The 24,704-nt window shown below is 56.5% G+C and overlaps 3 long non-coding RNA genes across 4 annotated transcripts; 2 read left to right on the top strand and 1 right to left on the bottom strand.

Moving 5' to 3' along the window:
• Positions 1-3,346: 3,346 nt before the first annotated feature.
• On the top strand, positions 3,347-9,928 carry LOC107126851 (uncharacterized). Its single transcript, XR_010579232.1, has 3 exons — positions 3,347-3,505; positions 5,228-5,574; positions 9,148-9,928. It is a non-coding gene; the product is annotated as an uncharacterized lncRNA (long non-coding RNA).
• Positions 9,929-20,693: 10,765 nt separating this feature from the next.
• On the bottom strand, positions 20,694-22,550 carry LOC135966369 (uncharacterized). The gene is made up of 2 exons (XR_010579689.2): positions 22,332-22,550; positions 20,694-21,573 (listed from the first exon to the last, which is right to left on the bottom strand). It is a non-coding gene; the product is annotated as an uncharacterized lncRNA (long non-coding RNA).
• LOC123567610 (uncharacterized) lies at positions 20,740-23,979 on the top strand. 2 transcript variants are annotated; one of them, XR_010579688.1, is made up of 4 exons: positions 20,740-20,857; positions 21,635-21,759; positions 23,221-23,534; positions 23,780-23,979. It is a non-coding gene; the product is annotated as an uncharacterized lncRNA (long non-coding RNA). The 2 variants fall into 2 exon arrangements; XR_006690685.2 differs by lacking the exon at positions 20,740-20,857 and adding an exon at positions 21,311-21,470.
• The last annotated feature ends 725 nt before the right edge of the window (positions 23,980-24,704 follow it).

Here is a 24,704-nt window from a genome sequence, read left to right on the forward strand (position 1 = left end):
ACAACAGACCAGAGGGGCCATCAAACGCTCAGGGATTTTAACTTCACCTACTGCGTGTTTCAGTCTTAAAATGTCCACGATTCTTTTGTCATGATTTCCAAGTTTCTGACGAAATTCTCTCTCTTGCATATTTTCTTGAATACACTGGATGCTGCAGTTTTAAACTCGAGTCACTGCTGCATCTGTTTCTATTGACTTTCCTCTGCTGCTGCTGCTGCTGCTGCTGCTGCTGCTGCTGCTGCTGCTGCTGCTGCTGCTGCTGCTGCTGCTGCTGCTGGTTTTATTACCTGGTCCTGTCACCCCCGTGCCTGGATGTTTTTGACTGAATGCTTGGCATTGTGAATACAAATTTACAGCGGGCTTGGGTGATGCTGTCTCCTCTGGAGATGACTTGCTTCTCTTTAGGGTGGTAGTTAGGGTAGGGGCGACTGCCGTGACCCCTTCAGGGCCGGGACTGCTGGAGGCCGCCAGTCTCTATGAGGCTGCTCTCCTCTGGTCCCCCTCACTCCCAGGCTGCAGCATTCAAGGGCATCAACAGAAAGCCTGATGCAAGTTCTTCCCTCCCAGCTCTGACTCTCAGGCACCCTGAGGCTGCCTCAGGGAAACATGAGGTCTCCTTCTCCCTGGGGCCATTGCCCCTCAAGTCCTGGCTGCGTTGGTTACCCTCTGGCCCCTTTGAACAGCCACCTGTTCCTCTGACCCAGTTTTGAAAGCAACTCCCAGGAGCAGGTGCGCTTGGACCATGCGGCCCTGCGGTCAGACCCCTCACTAATCTCCCCTTCAGTAATCCCGTCCAAATGTGGCCACATTCTGAGCTCGTCCTGGTGAATTTCAGGGACTCTCTTCAACTCAGTGCGCCGTCCCCCACAGAGCAAGCCACCATCCTGCTGGGGCAGCCTTGGCCGCTTTGCCCCCGCTGGCCCCATCACACTGCCCCCCAGTCATCGCGCCTCCAGGAGGGTCCTCAAACGCTGCAGCCCTCCATCCTCAGGCCTGGAGTTGGCTGCTCCTCTGCCTGTGTGCCCCTGCCTGCACCCCAATACGCCAGGATCTCCCCACACCTCCTCATTCTACCATCACCTCATGGAGACGTCCTGGTCACCCCGTGAGGCGTTGCTCACGCCCTCTCTGGCACTCCACAGCCTTGAGGGGCACTGACCACGGGTGCCTCCACCCACTGTGCCTCCCGACCAGACTGCAAGCCCCCCAGCCAGGGCTCATCCGGGTTCACAGCTGTGTCCCGCAGGTCTGCAGTGCCTCCTGGCTCGAGGTAGGCCTGGATCCTGTTGGGGGAGGGGCAGCCTTCATGACCAAGGGTCTCCCCGGCTGTTTTCAGACCAGGCTCGCCCGCCGGGCTCCTGATCACCTTCCTGGGCAGCCTCTCCAGGAACCCAGGAGCCGGAGGACGGCTGATGTCATTGAATTCCGGAATCCGTCATGACGGGGAAGTGGATGCCTGCAGTTTGTGGGCTCAGCTGACGGCCGACACCTTTGGGGCTTTGTCACTCCTCACACGGGGAGGCTGATGAGAGCCAGGAGCTCTGCGGTGCCTCTGGCCGGCTGCTCCAGTGGGCGCTGAGCTCCAGTTAACCTCCCTGGCCCTGGGGAGCGGGGCGTCAAGGCTGGGGCTGGGGGTTGCTGGCATCGGTGCCCAGGCTCAGCCTGCAGGTGACAGGCCCCAAGGGGGAGGGGAGCACCCCACAGCCCTGCCGCTCCCTCTGGATGCTTGGCCTGCACCCTGCCCAAGGAAACTAGGAGCCGCGGTCATGAGAAGGGCAGAGGAAACCCCTGGCCAGCTAGTTAAAGGGACTGGGCAGAGCACAGCAGGCTTGGTCAGCAGTGATGGGGCGGAGAGATGCCTTCTCAGAGTCCAGACACAAGACAGCTGTGGCCAGCTCTGCACCCCCGGCCTCCTGGGAAGGCCCCGTCTGAGTTCCTGGGCCAGACGAAGAGAGATGGGTGGAGTCAGGGAAACAGCTCTTGGCGCTGAGGGGATAGTCAGTCTTAGGTCCCAAGGAGGGAGGGTTAGGAGTGAAGGTTAGCTGTGATTGGTGGTGGGTGGTGGGGGGGTGTTAGGATTAGGATTAGGGGTAGTTGTGATGGGTGTTGGGGGGTAAGGGGGTATTACGTTTAGGGTTGGGGTAGATGTGATGGGTGTTGGGTGTAGGGTGTTGTTAGGATTAGGGTTAGGGTAGATGTGATTGGTAGTGGAGGTGGGGGGTGTGGGGTGTTAGGATAGGGTTGGGGTAGATGTGATGGGTGTGGGGGTGGGGGGTGTTAGGTTTAGGATTAGTGCTAAGATTAGGGTTGGGGTACATGTGATGGGTGTGGGGGTGAGGGGGCGGGGGTGTTAGGATTAGGGTTGGTGTTGGGGTGTGATATGTTGTTAGGTTTAGGGTTGGGGTACATGTGATGGGTGTGGGAGGTGTGGTATGTTGTTAGGTTTAGGGTTGGGGTACATGTGATGGGTGTGGGGGTGAGGGGCGGGGGTGTTAGGATTAGGGTTGGTGTTGGGGGTGTGATATGTTGTTAGGTTTAGGGTTGGGGTACATGTGATGGGTGTTGGGGTGAGGGGGTGGGAGTGTTAGGATTAGGGTTGGTGTTGGGGTGTGATATGTAGTTAGGATTAGGGTTGAGGCCGGGCGCGGTGGCTCAAGCCTGTAATCCCAGCACTTTGGGAGGCCGAGACGGGCGGAACACGAGGTCAGGAGATCGAGACCATCCTGGCTAACACGGTGAAACCCCGTCTCTACTAAAAAAATACAAAAAATTAGGCGGGCGCCTGTAGTCCCACCTCCTCCGGAGGCTGAGGCAGCGTAAACCCGGGAGGCGGAGCTTGCAGTGAATTGAGATCCGGCCACTGCACTCCAGCCGGGGCGACAGAGCGAGTCTCCGTCTCTAAAAAAAAAAAAAAAAAAAAGGATTAGGGTTGGGGTACATGTGATGGGTGTGGGAGGTGTGGTATGTTGTTAGGTTTAGGGTTGGGGTACATGTGATGGGTGTGGGGGTGAGGGGGTGGGGGTGTTAGGATTAGGGTTGGTGTTGGGGGATGTGGTATGTTGTTAGGTTTAGGGTTGGGGTACATGTGATGGGTGTGGGGGTGAGGGGGTGGGGGTGTTAGGATTAGGGTTGGTGTTGGGGGATGTGGTATGTTGTTAGGTTTAGGGTTGGTGTACATGTGATGGGTGTGGGGGTGAGGGGGTGGGGGTGTTAGGATTAGGGTTGGTGTTGGGGGATGTGGTATGTTGTTAGGTTTAGGGTTGGGGTACATGTGAAGGGTATGAGGGTGAGGGGCGGGGGTGTTAGGATTAGGGTTGGTGTTGGGGGTGTGGTCACAGGAGGATTTGGCTTTTATTCTTGGGGAGGTGCTGCACTGGGCTGAACAGGGCCCCAGCACCAGCCTCCTTCTCTGACCGGATGCTATTTAGACCTCTCCGCCGACCACTGTGTCCTTGGAGCCCCTCCCTCTGCTCCGTGCCTCTCCCTGAGTTTGCTCTTCTCTGGGGTAAGAGTGAGGACCGCCTTTGGCTTCCAGGCAGGCAGCTTGGAGGATGGGCAGGGCGAGGAAGTGGACTCTGCCTCTTGCAGGGAATCTGAGGCCAGAGGTGGCTCTGAGCAGCCCAGCTGTGCTGGGGGCAACTGGGGGAGGGCTGCGGCCACCCCAGGGCTCTCCTCGATGCTAAGCCAGCATCTGGAAGGCCAAGGGGAGCCAGCTGCAGATGGGGTGGGAGCCAGGGTGACCAACCACTCATGTTCCCCAAGATGAAGGGGGCCGTGGGGGGTCCCAGGCAAACGTGGGAGATCTGTCACCCTCTGAGAGCAGAGTCCAGTGGGGACAACGTGAGTCTGGGCAGGACCCCTGGGAGGGGGCAGCAGGTCACGGGGCCCCCTGGTTTCCAAGGAGCAGACGTTGCCAGGGGAGAGGAAGGTGCTGACACTGGGCAGAGGCCCAGGCTGAGGAGAGTGGGGTCAGGGCCACCAGGAGCAGCCCGGGGCAGTAGCCCCCACCTCACAGCAACACCTGGACAGACACCAGTGGGGGACCATAGAAAGGTCCAGGATCCATGGGTTATGCCCACCCACAGCAGACCCTGTGTGTGTGTGCGTGTGAACGTGCGTGTGAACATGTCTGTGTAGACGTGTGTGCATGTGGATGTGCGTGTGTGCATGTGGACGTGTGTGCATGAACATGGGTGTGTGCGTGTGAACACGGGTGTGTGCATGTGGACGTGTGTGCATGAACATGGGTGTGTGCGTGTGAACACGGGTGTGTGCATGTGGACGTGTGTGCATGAACATGGGTGTGTGCGTGTGAACATGGGTGTGTGCATGTGAACATGGGTGTGTGCTTGTGGACATGTGTGTGTGAACACAGGTGTGTGCTTGTGGACGTGTGTGTGAACACGGGTGTGTGCGAGTGGGTGTGTGCGTGTGAATGCGGGTGTGTGCTTGTGGACGTGTGTGTGTGAACATGGGTGTGTGCATGTGAGTGGGTGTGTGAACACGGGTGTGTGCATGTGAGTGGGTGTGTGCGTGTGAATATGGGTGTGTGCTTGTGGACGTGTGTGTGTGAACACGGGTGTGTGCGTGTGAGTGGGTGTGTGCATGTGAACATGGGTGTGTGCATGTGGACGTGTGTGTGTGAACACGGGTGTGTGCGTGTGAGTGGGTGTATGCGTGTGAACATGGGTGTGTGCTTGTGGACGTGTGTGTGTGAATGCGGGTGTGTGCGTGTGAGTAGGTGTGTGCGTGTGAACATGGGTGTCTGCATGTGGACGTGTGTGTGTGAACACGGGTGTGTGCGTGTGAGTGGGTGTGTGCGTGTGAGTGGGTGTGTGCGTGTGAACACGGGAGTATGCGTGTGAGTGGGTGTGTGCGTGTGAACACGGGTGTATGCGTGTGAGTGGGTGTGTGCGTGTGAACACGGGTGTATGCGTGTGAGTGGGTGTGTGCGTGTGAACATGGGTGTGTGCCTGTGGACGTGTGCGCGTGAACACGGGTGTGTGCGTGTGAGTGGGTGTGCGCGTATCAGTGTGTGTTTGTGGATGTGTGTGTGTGAACACGGGTGTGCGCATATCAGTGTGTGTGGATGTGTACGTGTGAGTGGGTGTGCGCGTATCAGTGTGTGTGTGTGGATGTGTGTGTGTGAACACGGGTGTGCACGTATCAGTGTGTGTTTGTGGATGAACATGGGAGCTCAATGCAGGTTCTGCTTCCCCCCCATCAGAGCTGCCCTGGCATCTGGCTTTGACCTTAGGATGGGGCGTGACCTTGGGAGGCCGTGAGCTCTCCCCTCGCGCTGTGGAAGCCCTGGGGACTCAGGGCTGCGTGAGAGGAGCCATGCCACAGCCAGCGACAGCTCCTGATGTGTGAGCAAGGCCAGGTGAGACCTCCGCCCAGCCGAGCAGCTGATGAAGCCACAGAGGTGACCCGGGGAGCTCAGCAGAGGGACCTGGACAGCAACTCCCCGCACCTGAGACTTGCAGACCCTCGGCAAGCGCAGGTGTTCACTGCCTCGTAGCAGAGGTGATATGCAGACGCTGGACCTCAGCGCACTCACCTGCCAGAGAGGAGGTGAGGGCCCCATGGGGTGAGGGGTCCATGGGGGCAAGAGGCCTGGTGTGGTTGAGGGTCCTGTGGAGTGGGATGAGGAGCCAGCCCCTGCCCTTGCCCCAGGCTGAGCAGGACCACCTGGCCAGGGCGCGTGGAGCTCCTGGTGCCGGGCGTTGTCCCCAGGACTTGGTGAGGCTGAGTCGTGCCCCAGACCTGTCTTGTCCCGGCCCCAGCACCCAAGAAGGTTCCCCTGCATGGAGAAGGGAGCTCGTGCTGGATGGAGGTCAGACGTGGCCGCCGTGCTAATCCCCAGAGCCTGCGCCTACGTCAGGTTACCGGGCGGGGGAGTGACGGCAGCAAATGTTCAAACTGCTGATCAGCTGACCTTAAACACAGTTACCTGGATTATCTGTGGGCCAAGCGCAATCACAAGGGCCCTTGAACAGGGAGGAGGAGGCAGGAGACGAGGCCGGGAGACGCTGCAGGGAGACTCCGCGGACGCAGCAGCTCTGAAGACGCAGGGAGGGCCTGGCCCAGGTGGGCCACTCCTGGGGCTGACGAGGCAGGTGACGGGTCCCCCCCAGGCCCCAGTGGAGCTGGCCCCACTCACCCCATGCTGGGCTTCCGACCTCCAGAGCTACGAGATGATAAATCTGCACGGCATTGCGGTCACTTGCTCTGGAGGCCACAGGAAGCTCTCATATGGCAAGGCGTCAGGAGAGAGGGCTCCGTCGGCCTCCACGCCCACCCAGTCCTTGTGCTCGAACCCCTTCCTGAGCCCATTTCTCCACCGGGAAGGGCTGGGTCGGCCCAGTGTGTCTCACACAGGTGGTGCACTGGGCCCCAGGGGACTGAGCTTGGAAGGTGAGACTGCAGGACGGGGCCGAGCCCAGGAACTCATGCTTAGGAGGCACCTGACGTGCCCTGCGACTCGAGGGCTGGCTGCTCCCGGCTCCCACAGACACGCGGCTCCCACAGACACACGGCTCCCACAGACACGCGGCTCCCACAGACATGCACGGTGAGCTGCCTTTTCCCCGTAGCAGCGATGAGCAGGCAGAGCTCTCCTTCCTGGTTTGGGTTTCAGCCCTGGTGCTGCTGTTGCATTTTGGAGAGAAGATGGTTGTGGGGCCGTCCCGTGCGCTATGGGAAAGTTAGCAGGGTGCCTGGTACGGTGGCCGGACTGCGCCTCCCACGGAAGATACACTCACATCCTAACTCAGGTACCTGTGAAAGTGACCTTATTAGGAAACAGGGTCTTTGCAGGTGTAAACCCGCTGAAGTCACACTGGGTGGGCCCTAAATCCAATGGCCAGTGTCCCAGCAAGAGGAGACACAGAGAGAGAAGGTGTGCGCTTGGAGGCCAGGAACGGAGCAATGCAGCCACAAGCCAAGGATGCCTGGAGCCCCCAGGAGCTGAGAGAGGCAGGAAGAAGCCTCCACGGGAGCTTCCAGAGGGAGCATGGCCCTGAGACACCTGGATTTCAGGCTTCTGCCCTCGGAAATGTGGGAGAGAAACCCCGTCGTTTTAAGCCCCGGGGACTTTGTGGCCGCAGCCCCGGAAGGTGACATCCCCACCCCACAGGCATCGATGCCCAGACCTGGCAGCCAGAGGTGTGTCCAAGCACCACCAGCTGTCCCCGGGAGCAAGAGCACCACCCTTGAGGCCGCTCTGGTCTGACGGGGTCCCCATGGCACCGTGCGGTGCTCCCCTCCCAGGGGAGGCAGGAGGCCAGGACCCCATAGGACCGCAGCCACCCAGTCCTCCCTGGTGGAGGGCACAGCAGGGGCCACAGAAGGGACCCTGAGCCTGCAGGGAAGGCTCAAAATAGACCATGAGCAGCTCAGTCCGTGTCTGCAGAGAGACTGTGTCCCTCGACCCAGACGGGACTGAAATGGACAAACAAAAACGTGAGAATAAGTATTAGGAGGAACAGAAAGAGACTGTTCCAGAGCAGCCTGTCAAAAGTCAGCAATGTGAAGCAGGAGGGAAGGCCAGGGACCAGCAGGACGGGTGTCGTGGGCGGCCTCCAGATGGAAGCGGGAGAAGCAGATGTGGGAAGAGGGGAGGTGACGGGAAGGTGAAGATGAGGCGGGTGAGTGGATTGGTGGGTGGACGGGCAGGTGAGTGGGTGGGCGAGTGGGTGGATGGCTGGGTGGGTGGGTGAGCAGGCAGGTGGGTGGACAGATGGCTGTGAAACTTTGTATCCTAATCAGAGGGAAATGCAGATACGTATTGAAATCTCAGCCTTGCCAGGCACGGCGGCTCACTCCTGTAATCCCAGCACTTTGGGAGGCCAAGGCGGGCGGATCACGAGGTCAGGAGATCGAGACCATCCTGGCTAACACGGTGAAACCCCGTCTCTACTTAAAAAAAATACAAAAAAAATTAGCCGGGCGTGATGGCAGGCACCTGTAGTCCCAGTTACTTGGGAGGCTGAGGCAGAAGAATGGCGTGAACCCGGGAGACAGAGCTTGCAGTGAGCCGAGATGGTGCCACTGCACTGCAGCCTGGGTGACAGAGCGAGACTCTGTCTCACAAAAAAAAAAAAAAAAAAAGAAAAGAAAAAGAAAAGAAAAAGAAAAATCTCAGCCGTGTGAATACAGGCATATATCGAATCTGGTTTCCATTCCTTCAAACATTCTGTGTGCTGTCAGTATTGATTGACCATTTCCCGCACTCATGTAGCATTCACTGTGTGTCTGGCACTCTTCTCCACACTTATTTAATTTTAACTCATCTGGTCTTTGCAGCATCCACAAGGGAGGTGCTGCTATCCTCCCCCTTTACAGGTGAGGAGACTAAAGCTGAGGGATGGAGTGATCTGCCAGGATCAGTGGCCGAGTGCAGATATGAACGCTACCGGCGGCACCTCAGCCCTGCACTGGCCTCGGGCCCCGCACCACCTCAGCCCTGCACTGGCCTCGGGCCCCGGCCATGCTCTGCTGGGTCCACTGCCCCTCGGTGCACCCTCCATGCCACCAGCTCCCAGCTCATTTCCAGGGGTGGTGGTGCCCGAAAGCTGAGCCTGGGATAGGCCCCTGGGACCTCAGGGGTGAGGGGGCAGGAAACTGAGCATCACACTTTTGGCTTTCACAGCAAGAGGCTGCCTCTGCATCCCACCCGCCCGTGAGGCGGAGAATTCCCCACACAGGATGTGGGCTCAGATGCTGGGTAGGCAAAGAATGGCCAGTGGCCACCGCACCTGTCCTGTCCAGAGAGGGCAGGAGGCCTCCCCTGTGACTGGGGTTTTATCAAATTTCTCTTGAAATTCCTCCTTTTTTTTTTTTTTTTTTTTTTCAGAGACAGGGTCTTGCTCTGTCGCCCAGGCTAGAGCGCAGTGGTGTGATGTTAGCTCACTGCAGTCTGGAACTCCTGGGCTCAAGCCATCCTCCAGCCTCAGCCTCCCGAGTAGCTGGGACCACAGGTGCCGCCACCATGCCCAGCCCGATTCCTCCAGTTGTGTGTGGTCTAGTTCTATTCCGCACTGCTCGGCACACAAAGGCTCGTGTCTGTTGAACCTTTGGAAGGCACAGGACATTTTTATCCCTTTATAAACTCAAAACATGATCCTATCTATGTTTAAAAAGCAGACGTGAACAGCGGTGGACATGAGGAAAGGCCAGAGGCAGCAGCCAGCCCATCTCAGGCACGTCACTGTGGAAGCAACAGCCGGAGGAGCCACAGAAAGCAGAACTCCCAAAGCCACCCACGTACGTCAGGTCTTAGCTCGGATCTCCTGGAGACAGGCCCTGCAAAGGAGCTGGGTTGGGACCAGGTTTATCGGGGCGTGATCTTAGGAGGCAGCCATAGGAGGTAAGGAAGGCAGGGTGTGCAGAGTGCAGCTGACCCAACCGGCCGGGCTGACCCATGGGACGCCCTGGGCTGAGACGCTGTCAGCACTGCCCCAGTCTGAGACCACCTTGGGAGGGGTGTAACCTTGTGCAGGGCGGCTCTCCGCAGCGGAGGGCAGCCCCAGGGGAGGACACGGCTGGGGACACCAGCAGCAACGTCCCAGCGCAGCCAGGAGTAGGGAGGGTCGGGGGGCCATCCAGTGCCCACGACACTCATGGACACAAAAGCCAACCAGAGAAAACCGAGTCTCCAGCAAAGAGCCGAGCGCTGAGTGTGGAGTGTTCACCTGTCTGTCCCGTTGCCCATCTCTATCCCAGGCAGGCCCTCCCCGGTCTTGCCACCACACTGGACCACCGTGTGGACCCTGTGCTCACCCAGGCCTCACCTTTCAGCCCCCTAAGCTGGGCCCAAAGCAGCAGACTGTGTTGTGCAGATGCTGTGGCTCACGGCCCCCACTCCCTGCTAGGCAGAGGTGCCGGGTAAGACAGGATAACCAATAAAATTAGAACGTCAGAGAAACAGTGATTTTTTTTTTTTTTCTGAGATGGAGTCTCGCTCTGTCGCCCAGGCTGGAGTGCAGTGGCACCATCTCAGCTCACTGCAAGCTCCACCTCTCGGGTTCACGCCATTCTCCTGCCTCAGCCTCCTGAGTAGCTGGGACTACAGGCACCTGCCACCACACCCGGCTAATATTTTTGTATTTTTAGTAGAGACGGGGTTTCACCATGTTAGCCAGGATGGTCTCGATCTCCAGACCCCATGATCCACCCACCTCGGCCTCCCAAAGTGCTGGGATTACAGGCGTGAGCCACTGCACCCGGCCAAAACACAGTGATTTTTGGCATGAGTTAATGGGGTGCATGAGACCAAAAAATTATCCATCGCCAGCAGGGGCTGAGGAGGAGGGAATGGAGAATTATCGGTTAACAGTTGCAGGGTTTCTCTTTGGGGCAATGAAGAAGTCTCAGAAACAGATGGTGGCGGCGACGGCACAACAGTGCGACTGGAATTAAGGCCGCTCCAGACACATTCACAATGGTTACAATGGCACATTTTATGCCGTATATATTTCACGACTCTTAAAAAATAATCCCAGCCGGGCGCGGTGGCTCACGCCTGTAATCCCAGCACTTTGGGAGGCCGAGGCGGGCAGATCATGAGGTCAGGAGATCGAGACCATCCCGGCTAACACGGTGAAACCCGTCTCTACTAAAAAATGCAAAATCTAGCCGGGCGAGGTGGCGGCGCCTGTGGTCCCAGCTACTTGGGAGGCTGAGGCAGGAGAATGGCGTGAACCCGGGAGGCGGAGCTTGCAGTGAGCTGAGATCGCGCCACTGCACTCCAGCCTGGGCGACAGCCAGACTCCGTCTCAAAATAAATAAATAAATAATCAATAATCCCCAAAACCTCTGACTCTTACACTTTAAATGGAGAGTCATATATGACAATTACACACAGCTCAACAAAACCGCTGTGCGAGCCGACCAGAGCCCTTCCCCGGGACTTCGGAACCAGATTGAGGAAGAAAGCCCACCCCTCTCCAATAGGGGGCGCTGTGGGGCACGTGTCCACGTTTCATGCCGCCCGGGAGAGGCTGTGCTTGGAAAGACGCGGGACAGAGACAGGCAGGCAGCAGGGAAAGCAGCTATGGAGTCTTGACTGCAGGCCAGACACAGCAGCTCACGCCTGGAATCCCAGCACTTTGGGAGGCCGAGAGAGCGGTATCACCTGAGGTCGGGAGTTCAAGACCAGCGTGGCCAACACGGTGAAACCCCGTCTCTACTAAAAATACAAAAATTAGCCGGGCGTGGTGGCGGGCGCCTGTAGTCCCAGCTACTCAGGAGGCTGAGGCAGGAGAATCGCTTGATCCCAGGAGGTGGAGGTTGCAGTAAGCTGAGATCTCGCCACTGCACTCCAGCCTGGGCAACGGAGAGAGACTCCATCTCAAAAAAACACAAAAACAAAAAACAAAACAAGCCCTAACCGCATGGAGCACATCTGCACCCCCCTTCCAGCTGCACCTGAGGCCCACCCACACCTGACCTCCCAAAGAGTCCTTTGTTCAGCCTTCCTCCAACCAGACAACCTCCAGGATCCTTCCCGTGTGGCCCTTTTTCTGCCCAAGTCAGTTGAAGTTAAAGTTGGGTGTCTGCCATTTGCAGCAACAGCAAAAAAGGAACATTCAGAGACACGGGTGTCTGGAAGCTCATTCACCTGTGGGTTCTCCATAACCTGAGATAAATGCTGGAGTTCAGGGCAGCTCAGGAAATGTTTGATATATAAACAAAGAAAAGGACAGCTTGGTTCCTGACAGCTGAGGGTGCCAGACCCCTCAGGTCTGTCTCCTGCCCTGAGCAGGCAGTTCGTGGCCTCAGCCCTGACTGAGGGGATGCCAGGAGCCTGGGCAGGGAAGATCAGGGCTTCTAGGCCCAGAAGCTGGAGAACTGGGCCGCATCCCCCTTCTATGGCTCCCTCGGGCTTCTGGTAGGTGATAGTGGCATTCCAGACAGCATTCTTCCAGTAAGATGTGGCCTGCGGCAGAAAACTCAGCTTACGCAGCAAGGGAATGCAACGAACCGTGCATCTGTGAAGTCCACGAGCAGTGCCAGCTTCAGGTATGGATGCATCCAGAGGCTACCGGTGTCCTCCAGTCTTTGTCTCTCTGTGTCCTTGCCCACCGTCCTCCATGTGAGCATCCAGAAACCCAAGCCTACACCTCCTGCCCCAAGACCTGAGGGAAGGAGGGAACTTTATTCCACTCACTGCCATCGAGGTCCTGGGTCATGCCCCAAGACTGGGCCAATCACGGGGCAAAGAGGAACAGGGTGCTCCCACTGGCAACGCCTGAGGGACACACACACACCTGGACCCAAGGATGGAGTGGAACCATGGGCCGAACACAGGAGAGCAGCATTTCCCAGAGGAAAATGGGAACTGTTGCCAAAGACAGGGCATGGTGCACAGTCCTACTGCCCACCGTGTGCCCACCCGCGCCTCCTCTGTCCTGCTCAGAGAGCCCCAGTTTTGTTCCAATAAGAGGCAGAAGCCTCTCAGTCTCAGGAAACATAGATTCCATCCCCCAGCCTTGTGATGAATTCTATTTGGATTGAGACAGTCACAGTAAGTCCATCACCCTTGCCTGATTTCCACTTTCCCAACCTCCTTTGCAACAAGCAATGCCATGAGACACTCTTCTGGTCAATGAGATTTGAGAAGCCAGGTGGGAGCTCCTGGCTGCTACACCACTGTTTATTTGCCTCTCAGCACAGGGTGCTAGAATGCGGATATGATGCCTGGAGCTGCAGCAGCCTTGTTGGGTCAATAAGACATCAAGTAGGAGAAGCAAAAGCCAACACTGCTAGTAATATTCTATTTCCTGATTGTTACATTTGTAACATGTAACACACAACATTTTGTGAGAATTCAAGGAGCTGCGCATTTTTGTTAGTGTGTTACACCTCGCCAACACTGTGTCACACCTCACCAACACTGCTACACCTCGCCAACACTGTGTCACACCTCGCCAGCACTGTCACACCTCACCAACACTGTCACACCTCGCCAACACTGTGCCACACCTCGCCAACACTGTGTCACACCTCGCCAACACTGTCACACCTCGTCAACACCGTGTCATACCTCGCCAATACTGTTACACCTCACTAACACTGTGTCACACCTCACTAACACTGTGTCACACCTCGTTAACACTGTTACACCTCACCAACACTGTCACACCTCGCAAACACTGTGTCACACCTCGTTAACACTGTTACACCTCACCAACACTGTCACACCTCACCAACACCATGCCACACCTCGCCAACACCATGTCACACCTCGTCAACACTGTGTCATACCTCGCCAATACTGTTACACCTCGCCAACACTGTGTCATACCTCGTTAACACTGTTACACCTTGTCAACACTGTTACACCTCACCAACACTGTGTCACACCTCATTAACACTGTTACACCTCACCAACACTGTGTCACACCTCATTAACACTGTTACACCTCACCAACACTGTGTCACACCTCGCCAACACTGTGTCACACCTCATTAACACTGTTACACCTCACCAACACTGTGTCACACGTCGCCAACACTGTGTCACACCTCATTAACACTGTTACACCTCACCAACACTGTCACACGTCGCCAACACTGTGTCACACCTCGTTAACAGTTACACCTCGTCAACACTGTTACACCTCACCAACACTGTGTCACACCTCATTAACACTGTTACACCTCACCAACACTGTCACACCTCGCCAACACTGTCACACCTCATTAACACCATTACACCTCGCCAACACCATGTCACACCTCGTCAACACTGTTACACCTGGCCAACACTGTGTCACACCTCGCCAACACTGTGTCACACCTCGCCAAAACAGTTAAGTAAAAATCTAATACCCTGAGGATGGCAGAGCAAACCCCTGAAAACATGGGTGAACTGGTTAACCAGCCTCAAATACTGTAACTCTGAGCTTCTGATTCAGAGAATAAAATGGCTTTGTTGCTTAATTACTAAGTTTTCTAATACTTGAAGCTGAATGCATTCTTGATTAACCCAAAGAATGACTGGAGGCTGGGTGGCAAAATACTAAGGTGCACTCTTCAGGAAATCCCCACACCCCAAGGCTGACCCTGAAGAGCAGAGTTCCCTCCCTCTTCCTGCTGAAAGGTGAACCATCCAGCACAAGGGCGCTCAGCCCTGAGAACCATGCCTTCCCCATTCCCAGCTTCAGCAGGGAGCTTGCCATTGCTGGACAGGAACTCCACTCCAGATGTCTCCCAGCCTTAGTCTTGTTCCAGAGATACTGAGATTCAAAAGGCCCTCTGGCCAAGCACCCAGAAGGTGAGCTCAGCTGTGGATGGGGATGCCGCCTGGGGACAGTAAACTACGAGGCTCTTTCCTGGTGCCAGCACATCCAGCTTTCTCTCCTGGGGGACACTTCTTCCCACAATCCCCTCCTTGTGAAAGCATAGTTGAGTTCTCTTTGAGAAAGGGAGTACAACAGAGATTGGACACAGGCATTCTGACCACCCATAAATACCAGCCAGTGACTCACAGTGTGCCTGAAGAGAAACAGGGGAGCCTAACTAGGAATCTGAACTGGATTAAATAGTACCACTATCACCATCATCATCAGCATCATCATCACCATCAGCACCATCACCATCACTATCATCATCAGCATCACCATCAGCAGCAGCATCACCATCACCATCATCACCATCATCACCATCACCATCATCACCATCATCAGAATCAACATCACCATCATCATCACCATCACTATCATCAGCATCACCATCACCATCATCATCACCATCAGCAGCAGCATCACCATCACCATCATCACCATCACCATCATCACCATCATCGTCACCACCATCACCATCACCACCATCATCACCACCACCATCATTTCTATCACCACCATTATCATCACCACCATTATCACCATCACCACTACCATGTCCATTCCCCATCCCACTACCACCACCAGCATCATCACCATCATAATCATCTTCATTGCCATCATCACCAGTGTCACCATTATCCTGTGCTCTGGTTCCCAGTTGGGCTCAGCAGCAGAAGCCCCAGAGCAGGTCCTAGGGCTCCTGGAGAACCGCCTCCCTCTCCACTTCCCCTCTGCATCCCCTTTCCATGGCTGCCTCATTTAGCCATGTTCTGGCACCACTAACTTCTCCCCTGCCCTTGCTGGCTTCTGGGTGGTGGTGGCTTCCCACAGTGCACATCCCTGCGTCCTCAGCAACCCTCATGGGTTCCCATCCTGCCTGTCCCTGAGGAAGTCGGGCCTCAGTAGCCCCCTCACAACCTGTGCCTGTTTCCTGCTGAGACCCCCACTGGCATGGGCTTAGTGAATACACGTAGAGCAGGCAGGCAGGCCCAGGGGCTTGCATTTCTAGGGAGCCCAGAGCAACAGCCCCTGCAGGTGCTCCAGAGGCAGAGGGCGACCCGACACCACCCGGACAGGAAGCAGGCTCTGTGTGGAGGGAACACTCAAAGAAGAGACGCCAAGGTAGCCCAGTCCCCAGTGTGGACCTGAATGTCTCAGGGGTTGGGGATGGTGAGTGTCTGTCTGAGTGCAGGTTGCGGAGGGACAGTGCAGGCCGTTCTGGGGACGGGCCAGGGAGACCACAGGAAGAGCCTGCACACCTTGCTCTCAGAGGCAGGGCCCCGGGGCGGGAGCTGCCTTGCAGAGGAGACCAGCCCCCGGAGTGCTTGCTGCTCAGTTGAATCCATGTGTGCTCAGGAGAGCACTGACAGGAAATGAGTGCTCTCCGGTGCGGGACAGCTGCTCCCTCTCTGAAAGAGGGCACCCTGTGTGCCCAGAGCCTGAACCCTCCCTTCACTGGTGGGAGCTTCCCCGGAGCTGAGCCCAGAGAACAGACCCTGCCGGGCGTAATCTTGGATCAGATGCCAGGGAGCTAAGGACGGTGACACCCCCACATGGGCCTGCTGTGCAGGGTGAAGGCAGACGGCAGCCTGGGGGTCTCTCCTCCCCTGCCAACCTCTGTTCTGTGCCCTGGCGGTAACTTACAGACCCTTGCTGGGCTGCCCTCCAACTTCCGGTAAGATTTGGTCATGGAAAACTGTGGGGAGTCTGGAGCCAAGAAGAGGGAGGTCGGAGGTCAAAGGTCAGAGGATTTATCCTTGACTCCTGAGGCTTTGAGCTGACCACAGCCCCTCCAGGCAGCCCGCTCCTCCCTCCCTCCCCTGGGGCCTCTGTGTCCTCATCATGCCCTCAGCCTGGCCCACTTTTCTGGGAGTCTCCCCAGGAAGGACAGAACAGAAAGTGTGGTGAGGGAGGGTCCAGCCACCGCAGCCTCCCTGGGTCTCTGCTGCCCGTCCCCCCCACCTTCCTTTCTCTTCAACTCCACAGGATGCTTTTCTCCAACCATTTATCTCTCTTTCCCATCTCTTCTGTCTCTCACTCTCTTTTCTTTGTGTCTCTGTTTCTCTTTGCTCCCTGCATCAGCTTCCTGTGGCTGTCTGTCCGGGGACACCTGTGCCCGGGGACACCTGTGACCGGGGACACCTGTGATCAGGCACACTTGTGCCTGGGGACACCTGTGACCAGAACACCTGTGCCTGGGGACACCTGTGCCTGGGGACACCTATGACTGGGGACACCTGTGACCAGGGATGTGTCCAGGGATGCCTGTGCCTGGGGACACCTGTGACCGGGAACACCTGTGCCTGGGGACACCTGTGACTGGGGACACCTGTGCCTGGGGACACCTGTGACTGGGGACACCTGTGCCTGGGGACACCTGTGACCAGGGATGTGTCCAAGGATGCCTGTGCCTGGGGACACCTGTGACCGGGAACACCTGTGACCAGGGACACCTGTGCCTGGGTTACCTATGATCAGGAACACCCTGTGCCTGGGGTCACCTATTATCAGGAACACCCGTGACCAGTGACATCTGTTCTGGGGACACTTGTGCTGGGGACACCTGGACTCAGTCGTGAACACCCCGCCGGCCAGTCATGCAGGGAGGTCGGGCTTCCTCCATGGCAAGGTGGAAAGAGAAAGCTGGGCGAGGACCAGGCCTCAAGGACTGAGGCCGGGATTGGAGCTTTGCTGAGCCCAGAGCAGCTCCAGGTCCAGGCTCCTCCCTAAGAGCTGAAGGCCTTGAGCAACTGGCAATTCATGCTCACCTCGGGGTAATGGGATTACAAAATATCCTTCCACATAGGGGCTGTCATCGTAGTACATGAAATACAAAGACAAGCAACCCAGCCAAATGTGGGCAAAGGACTCGAATAAGCATTTCCCAAAGTAGATACACGAATAGCCATGAGCACAGGGAGAGACACTCAGACATCATTAGCCATAAAAGCAACGCAAACCCAAAGCAGAGGGAGAGTCAGCTCCACATCCACTTAGATGGCTGTTTTTTTTTTTAAGGGAAGGGTTGGGGATGTAGAGAAACTGGAATTCTTGCACACTGCTGGCAGAAATGTGAAATGGTGCAGTCACTGTGTTAAAACACCTGGTGGCTCCTCAGAACGTTAAATGTAAAGTCACCAGGTGACCCAGCAATTCTGCTCCTAGGCATATGCCCAAGAGTGCACAGGAACATTTGCTCTGGCATTCTTCATAATAACCAACTAGCAGAAGCAACCCAAATGATCATCAACTGATGAGTGGGTTTTAGTGGTGGATTCACACAACAGACTACTAGTCAGCAATAAAAAGGAATGATGGCCAGGCACAATGGCTCATGCCTATAATTGCAACACTTTGGGAGGCTGAGGCAGGTGGATTGTCTGAGGTCAGGAGTTCCAGACCAGCCTGGCCAACGAGGCAAAACCCCGTCTCTACCAACAATACAAAAAAAAATTAGCAGGACAAAAACCCACATTTGGCTGGGTTGCTTGTCTTTGTATTTCATGTACTACGATGACAGCCCCTATGTGGAAGGCTTTTGTTTTTGTAATCCCATTACCCCGAAGTGAGAATGAATTGCCAGTTGCTCAAGGCCTTCAGCTCTTAGGGAGGAGCCTGGACCTGGAGCTGCTCTGGGCTCAGCAAAGCTCCAATCCTGGCCTCAGTCCTTGAGGCCTGGTCCTCACCCAGCTTTCTCTTTCCACCTTGCCGTGGAGGAAGCCCGACCTCCCTGCATGGCTGACGAACCTGTAGTCCCAGCTACTTGGGAGGTTAAGGCAGGAGAATCGATTGAACCCCAGAGGCGGACGTTGCTGTGAGCCAAGATCACGCCACTGCACTCCAGCCTGGGTGACAAGAGCAAGACTCTGTCTCAAAAAAAAAAAAGGAATTAAGTACCAATATAGATGACAACATGAGTGAACTCAAGCATCACACCCAGTGAAAGAGGAAGGCACAGAAGACCACACCCGTGTGTGTGAAATGTCCACAACAGGCAGATCCACAGAGAGATGCAGGTGAGCAACCTGGGGCTGGGGTGGGAGGAATAGGGGGAGGAACAGCTAGTGAGTGAGGTTTCTTTTAGGGATGATGAAAATGTTCTAAAATTAGATGGTGGTGATGGTTACACAACTCGGTAAATGTATTAAGTCACTGAATTGCACACTTCAATCCATAAGTGAACTTCATGGTACATAAATTATATCTCAATGGAGTTGTGTAAAAAAAAAAAAAAGATTAAATGACTTATGTTTCTCAGACACATAGTCCAATGCCTGCCATGTGTATTGACTCCCTCACCCTTCCAGTCAACACTGATTACGCACCTGCTGTTTGCATACACTGTCCCAGACACAGGGGACCCAGCACTGAAGAATGGTACAGATGCCCCACCCTCAGGATTGTGCAGCCCAGTGAGGAAAACATACAACAAACAAGAAAATTCAAAATATCCATGGCCGTTTGTGGCGGCTCACGCCTGTAATCCCAGCACTTTGGGAGGCCGAGGTGGGAGGATCACTTAAGATCAGGAATTCGAGACCAGCCTGACCAGCTTGTTGAAACACCACTCAACTAAAAACAAAAAACAAAACAAAACAAAAAATACAAAACTTAGCCGGGTGTGGTGGTGCACACCTGTAATCCCAGCTACTCGGGAGGCTGAGGCAGGAGAATCACTTGAACCTGGGAGGCAAAGGTTGCAGTGAGCTGAGATGGTGCCATTGCACTCCAGCCTGGGGGACAAGAGCGAAACTCCGTCTCAAAAAAATAAATAAAATAAGATAAAATATATATAGTAGGTCAGGGGTGATTCATGCCATGGAGAAAAAGTAAGGGAGGGGGTGGGGCATGTGGGGCACAGGGCACCAGGGGAGCCAGGAAGGGTCCCCATGCACAGTCACGGCCAACTGACCTTCAGCAAAGGTATTAAGGACACACGACAGGGAAGGGGGCGTCCTCAATAGGTGGTGCTGGGAAAAGTGGAGGAGGACGAAAAGGCCTCATCCAACACCACCTACGAAAATCAACTCAACACAGATTAAAGACTTAAATGTAAGACCTGACACCACAAAACTCTTGGAAGAAAACACAGGAGGAAAGCTTCTTGACATTGGTCTGGGCAATGATTTTTTAAAATATGGCCCCAAAGCACAGGCAACAAAAGCAAAAATAGGTGAGAATACAACAAACCAAAAAGCTTCTGCACAGCAAAGGAAACCAACAGAGTGAAAAGTCAACCCACGCGGGGAGGCGGGAATATTTGCAATCCATGTATCTGATGAGGAGTTAATCTGCAAATTGTAGAAGGAACTCAAACAACTCAATAACAAAAACAAAGAAACAAACAAACAAACATTTTAAAATGTGCAAAGGACCTGACTCTGTGTGTCTCAAAGGAAAACATGTAAGTGGCCGATGTGTAGACGAAATAATGTCCAGCATCACTAATCATCAGGAAAATCAAATAAAAACCACATGAGGTACCAACTGGCACCTGTTAGGATGACTGTCATCAAAACGCAAAAGATAGCGAGTGTTGGTGAGGACATGGAGGAAAGGGGCCCGTTGCACTCTGTTCCTGGGAACGTCGTTGGCACAGCCACCATGGGAGACGGCAGGCAGCTTCCTCAAAAATGTGGAAATAGAGCTTCCACAGGATCCAGCAATCCCACTGCTGGGTGTCTATCCAAAGAGTTGAAATTAGCACATAGAAGAGGTGTCTGCACCCTCGTGTTCATCGCAGCACCATCCCAGCAGCCAGGACACAGAATCAACCCAAGTGTCCATCAGTGGATGCATGGATGAAAATATGTGAGAAATACACACACATGCACACACACACACACAGGAGTGTTATTCCACAGGAGGGAAAGGGAAGGGGAGGGGAAGGGAGGGGCGGAGAGGGAAGAAATCCACACACATGCACACACACACACACAGGAGTGTTATTCCACAGGGGGGAAAGGGAAGGGAAGGGAAGGGGTGGGGGGAGAGAGAGAGAGAGAGGAGAGAAAGGAGAGAAGGGAAAGGAGAGGAGGGGAAGGGAGGGGAGGGGAGGGGAGGGGAGGGGAGGGAAGGGCACGGCAGGGCAGGGCAAGCCTGCCATTTGTGAGGACACCTGAAGGGCATTGTGCTAAGTGAGATAAGCCAGGCACAGAAAGACAAATAGCCCGTGGCCTCACTTGAGTAATGTGTGAAAAAGCTGAACTCATAGAAGCAGAGAGAACAGTGGCTGTCAGGGCCAGAGAGGGGATGGGGAGTTGAGGGTCACAGGAAACAAAGGTGCAGTTATGAGATTAACAGGTCCTAAGATGGAATGAACATGGTGACTACAGCTAATAATAATGTGTCCTTCATTTATTTATGTATTTATTTATTTTGAGATAGGGCCTCCCTCTGTCGCCCAGGCTGGAGTGCACTGCAACCTCCACCTCCCAGGCTCAAGTGATTCTCCAGCCTCAGCTTCCCAAGTAGCTGGGACCATAGGTGTGCACCACCACGCCCAGGTAATTTTTTTTATATTTGTAGAGAAAGGGTCTCGCTCTGTTGCCCAGCCTGCGTGTCCTCTATTTAAAATTTGAAGTGTTCTCACCACAGACAGAAGTAACCATATAAGGTGATGGGTGCATTAATTAGCCCAACCGTGGGACTCATTTCACAATGCATACATGTGTCAGGTTGTGATGCTGCATACCTTGAGTACACATGGTCCTGAATTGTCAACTATACCTCAATAAAGCTGGAGAGAGAGAAAGAAAGAAAAGAAAAGGTGTCTCCAGGACTGTGACGGGGGCAACAGGCCCCAGGGCACTCACAGAGACCGGGAATGCAGGTGCAAAGGTCCTGGGGCAGTGACGAACAGGAAGCAGGAAGAAGGGCCAGAGGTACAGGGATGGGGCCTGGCTGACCTCCACGCCCAGAGCCTTCCTTTCCCAAGTGGGAAGAAGTAAGAGGTTCCTGTAGAACAAACGCCAGGGAAGAGGTGGCACGGAGCCCCAAGGGGGCTCAGGCGAGGGTCCAGGCCAGGTGGGCAGGCGGGGGCAGCACTCTGCAAGGGCAGGAGCCGTCAGAAGAGCGTCGGCTGTCCCCGGAGAAGGCCCTCTTGGAAGGAGCGAGCTGGTAACAGGAGTTGGGGGGCGGATTTGGGGGTCAAGCGCAGGTTCCTGAGTGGCCAGGCGGTGAGCGTCTGCACTGCCCTGCAGACCTCAGGTATCACTGGCATCTTGAAGCAGAAATGACATAATCAGGTTTTGCTTTAGGAATAATTATCTCTATCCCCAAAGCCAGCAAGCATATGAAGAGATGCTTGAAATCATCAGTCATCAGAGAAATGCAAATTAAAACCACCACGATGATCCCGTCCCACCATCAGGCTGCCAAGATGAGAAGCTGGATCTGCCAAGTCCTGGTAGGGGTGTGGGGGCATCCTCTGGAGGGAGGGAACCCTCATCCACTGCCCCATGCCCGAGGGAGAAGGGGTGAGGCGGCCCTTAGGGAGAGCAGCCAGAGCCGGGGAAGGGCTGGGAAGTCCTCACCCAGGTCCATGGGGGCAGGTCCAAGGCTGCGCACCGAGGCGCCATCATGGACCCCTTCTCTGCCAGCCGCCGGCAGTTCTGGGGGTCAAGCATAGGGAGCCCTGCCAGGGAAGGTGGGACAGGAGATCAAGCCCTTCCACCAAAGCCTGCCTGGAGAGACAGCAGGGCCTGTTTCTGATCTTTTTTCTAATTTACACAAAGGCACGACATGGGCTGGCAGGAGCCCTGAACCCGGGTCCCTTCCTGGAGAGGGCGTGGGCAGCTCGTGATGGACGCGCACTGGTTCTATCAGGGCGGGCATCATTTGCTGCAGGAACAAACAGCCCCGAAACGGACCCACTCGCAGCCACACAGGCTCACTCCCCACCCACTTCAGGATTTACGGGGCTCTGGTCCACTTCACCCCTTGCCTCCAGGCCCCAGGCCTGGGCGGCCTCCCTCTCACCGCGCCTGCGCGGGTTTGCCAGTCCTCAGGGCTGTGGCCCGGCTGCGCTCCTGGAAGCCGGGCCCGGTGTATCTCCCTGATTCCCGGGGCGGCGCCAGCAGAGGCCGGTCAGGACCAGAAGTGCCCGACCCTCAGGGTCCTCCTCAGGGCCGCTGCGGGATCACTTAGGCGCCTCCGGAAACAACACTGTCATTGCACAGGAATTTTCAAAACACGACTGCCCTTCCCCTCTCTCCGCGGTGACCCCTCCCTCCCTCCGCGGTGACCCCTCCCTCCCTCCGCGGTGACCCCTCCCTCCCTCCGCGGTGACCCCTCCCTCCCCCCGCGGTGACCCCTCCCTCCCTCCGCGGTGACCCCGCCCCCTCCCTCCGCGGTGACCCCCCCGCCCCCTCCCTCCGCGGTGACCCCTCCCCTCCCTCCGCGGTGACCCCTCCCTCCCTCCGCGGTGACCCCTCCCTCCCTCCGCGGTGACCCCGCCCCCTCCCTCCGCGGTGACCCCGCCCCCTCCCTCCGCGGTGACCCCGCCCCCTCCCTCCGCGGTGCCCCCCCCGCCCCCTCTGCGGTGACCCCTCCCCCTCCCTCCGCGGTGACCCCGTCCCCTCCCTTCTCGGTGACCCCTCCCGCTCCCTCTCCGGTGACCCCTCAAGCTCCCTCCGCGGTGACCCCTCCTCCTCCCTTCGCTGGGTCTCCTCCCTCTCGCTCCGTGGTGACTCCTCCCCTCCCTCCGCGGTGACCCCTCCTCTCCCTCCACGGTGACTCCTCCCCTCCCTCCGCGGTGACTCCTCCCCTCCCTCCGCGGTGACCCCGCCCCCTCCCTCCGCGGTGACCCCTCCCCTCCCTCCGCGGTGACCCCTTAGAAGCGCTAAATGGTGCTGATGTGTGTTCTTAGGAATGTTCTCAACCTTCAAAGTTCAAAAGGCTCACGTGATGGTGTCTATGCAACGTGTGCGCATCCGTGAGGACGTGGTATCTGCATCCGCGTGGCCAGCGTGTCCCTCTAGAAACAAACAGGCCCCTCCCGTCCTCCACGGCGCTGTGGTCCAGGCACCCCCTCATCAGCGCTGCAGGCCCCGCATCTGAGCAGCCATTCCTGCAGGAAGCCCCTGAGGCTTGGGGTGGCCGTTGCCACCACATGGTCCTGCCAGCCTCACTGGGGCGTCTCCTGCCTGCAGCTTCGGCCCATCCACCACACTCAGCTACCGTGTGAGTCTCTTCAGGACACCACAACAAACACGGGCCGGTGGCTTAAATCACATGCACCCATCACCCACCCCGGAGGCCGGGGCACCCGTCACCCGCCCCGGAGGCTGGAAGTCCCCACCTCGGGGCCAGCAGGGCGGGTTCATCCTGTGCCTCCCTCCTTGGCCGGCAGTCGGTGTCTCCTCCGTGCATTCATCTGCGGCCCCCTGTGCCTGTCTGCATCCTTACCTCCTCCTTGTCCATCACAGGTCGGTCATCACGAGCCAGTTATCACCGGCCAGTTATTACAGGCCAGTCATCACGAGCTGGTCATCACTCTCTAAGCCGCTGTCTGGGAACTTTTCCTCCCCGATCTCCTCTTCATATTGCATCACCCGTGGGACTGGATCAGGGTCCACCCCAACAACCTCGTTTTACCTTGATGGACTCATTAAAGACCCCTTTTCTGAATGCAGTCACATCCTGAGGTCGTGGGGCTGGGGCTTCAGCGTGTGGATTTGTGGGGGACATAGCCCAGCCATCACAGCTCCCAAGCCCACATCTCCTCAGAGCCCCTGGTGGCCCCCCAGGAGTCTCCTCACCCATGTGCTCGGAACTGAACTGGGGACTTCTGCTCTATGTCCAGCAGAACCTGACTCCATCGCAGTCTCCAGTGCCCATGCCAGAGACCCCACAGCCCTCATCCTGCAATCGCGAACCTCACGGCTGCCACCCCCCACACTGACCATGCAGCTTCTGACCCCACAAGCCTTCCTGAAGAGGCCCTCAGACCCATAGCTATGCCGGCCAGGGTGTCCCCACGCCCTGCGCCCTGGCAGGAGCCCCCAGAGGCCAGGACGGCTGGAGTGCCCCCAGCTTCCATCTCTCCCCAGCCCGCCCTCTCCTTCCTCCGACACGTTCTCCCCACGACACCTGGCCTGTTGGAAACAACCCCAGCCCTGAGCTCCCCTCGGTGCTTCCGGCGCTTCATGGGGTGCAGCCTCCCCACCGGCCCCCAGGCTGGACCGCACCCCTCCCACTGCTGGCCTCCAGGCTGGACCGCACCCCTCCCACTGCTGGCCCCCAGGCTGGACCGCACCCCTCTCACTGCTGGCCCCCAGGCTGGGCCGTACCCCTCCCACCACCGGCCTGACTGCACCTTCCTCCTCCCTCCAGGTGGCTCCCGGCTCCACT

The sequence above is a fragment of the Macaca fascicularis genome, chromosome 11 (assembly GCF_037993035.2).
Source record: "Macaca fascicularis isolate 582-1 chromosome 11, T2T-MFA8v1.1".
Taxonomy (NCBI): domain Eukaryota; kingdom Metazoa; phylum Chordata; class Mammalia; order Primates; family Cercopithecidae; genus Macaca; species Macaca fascicularis.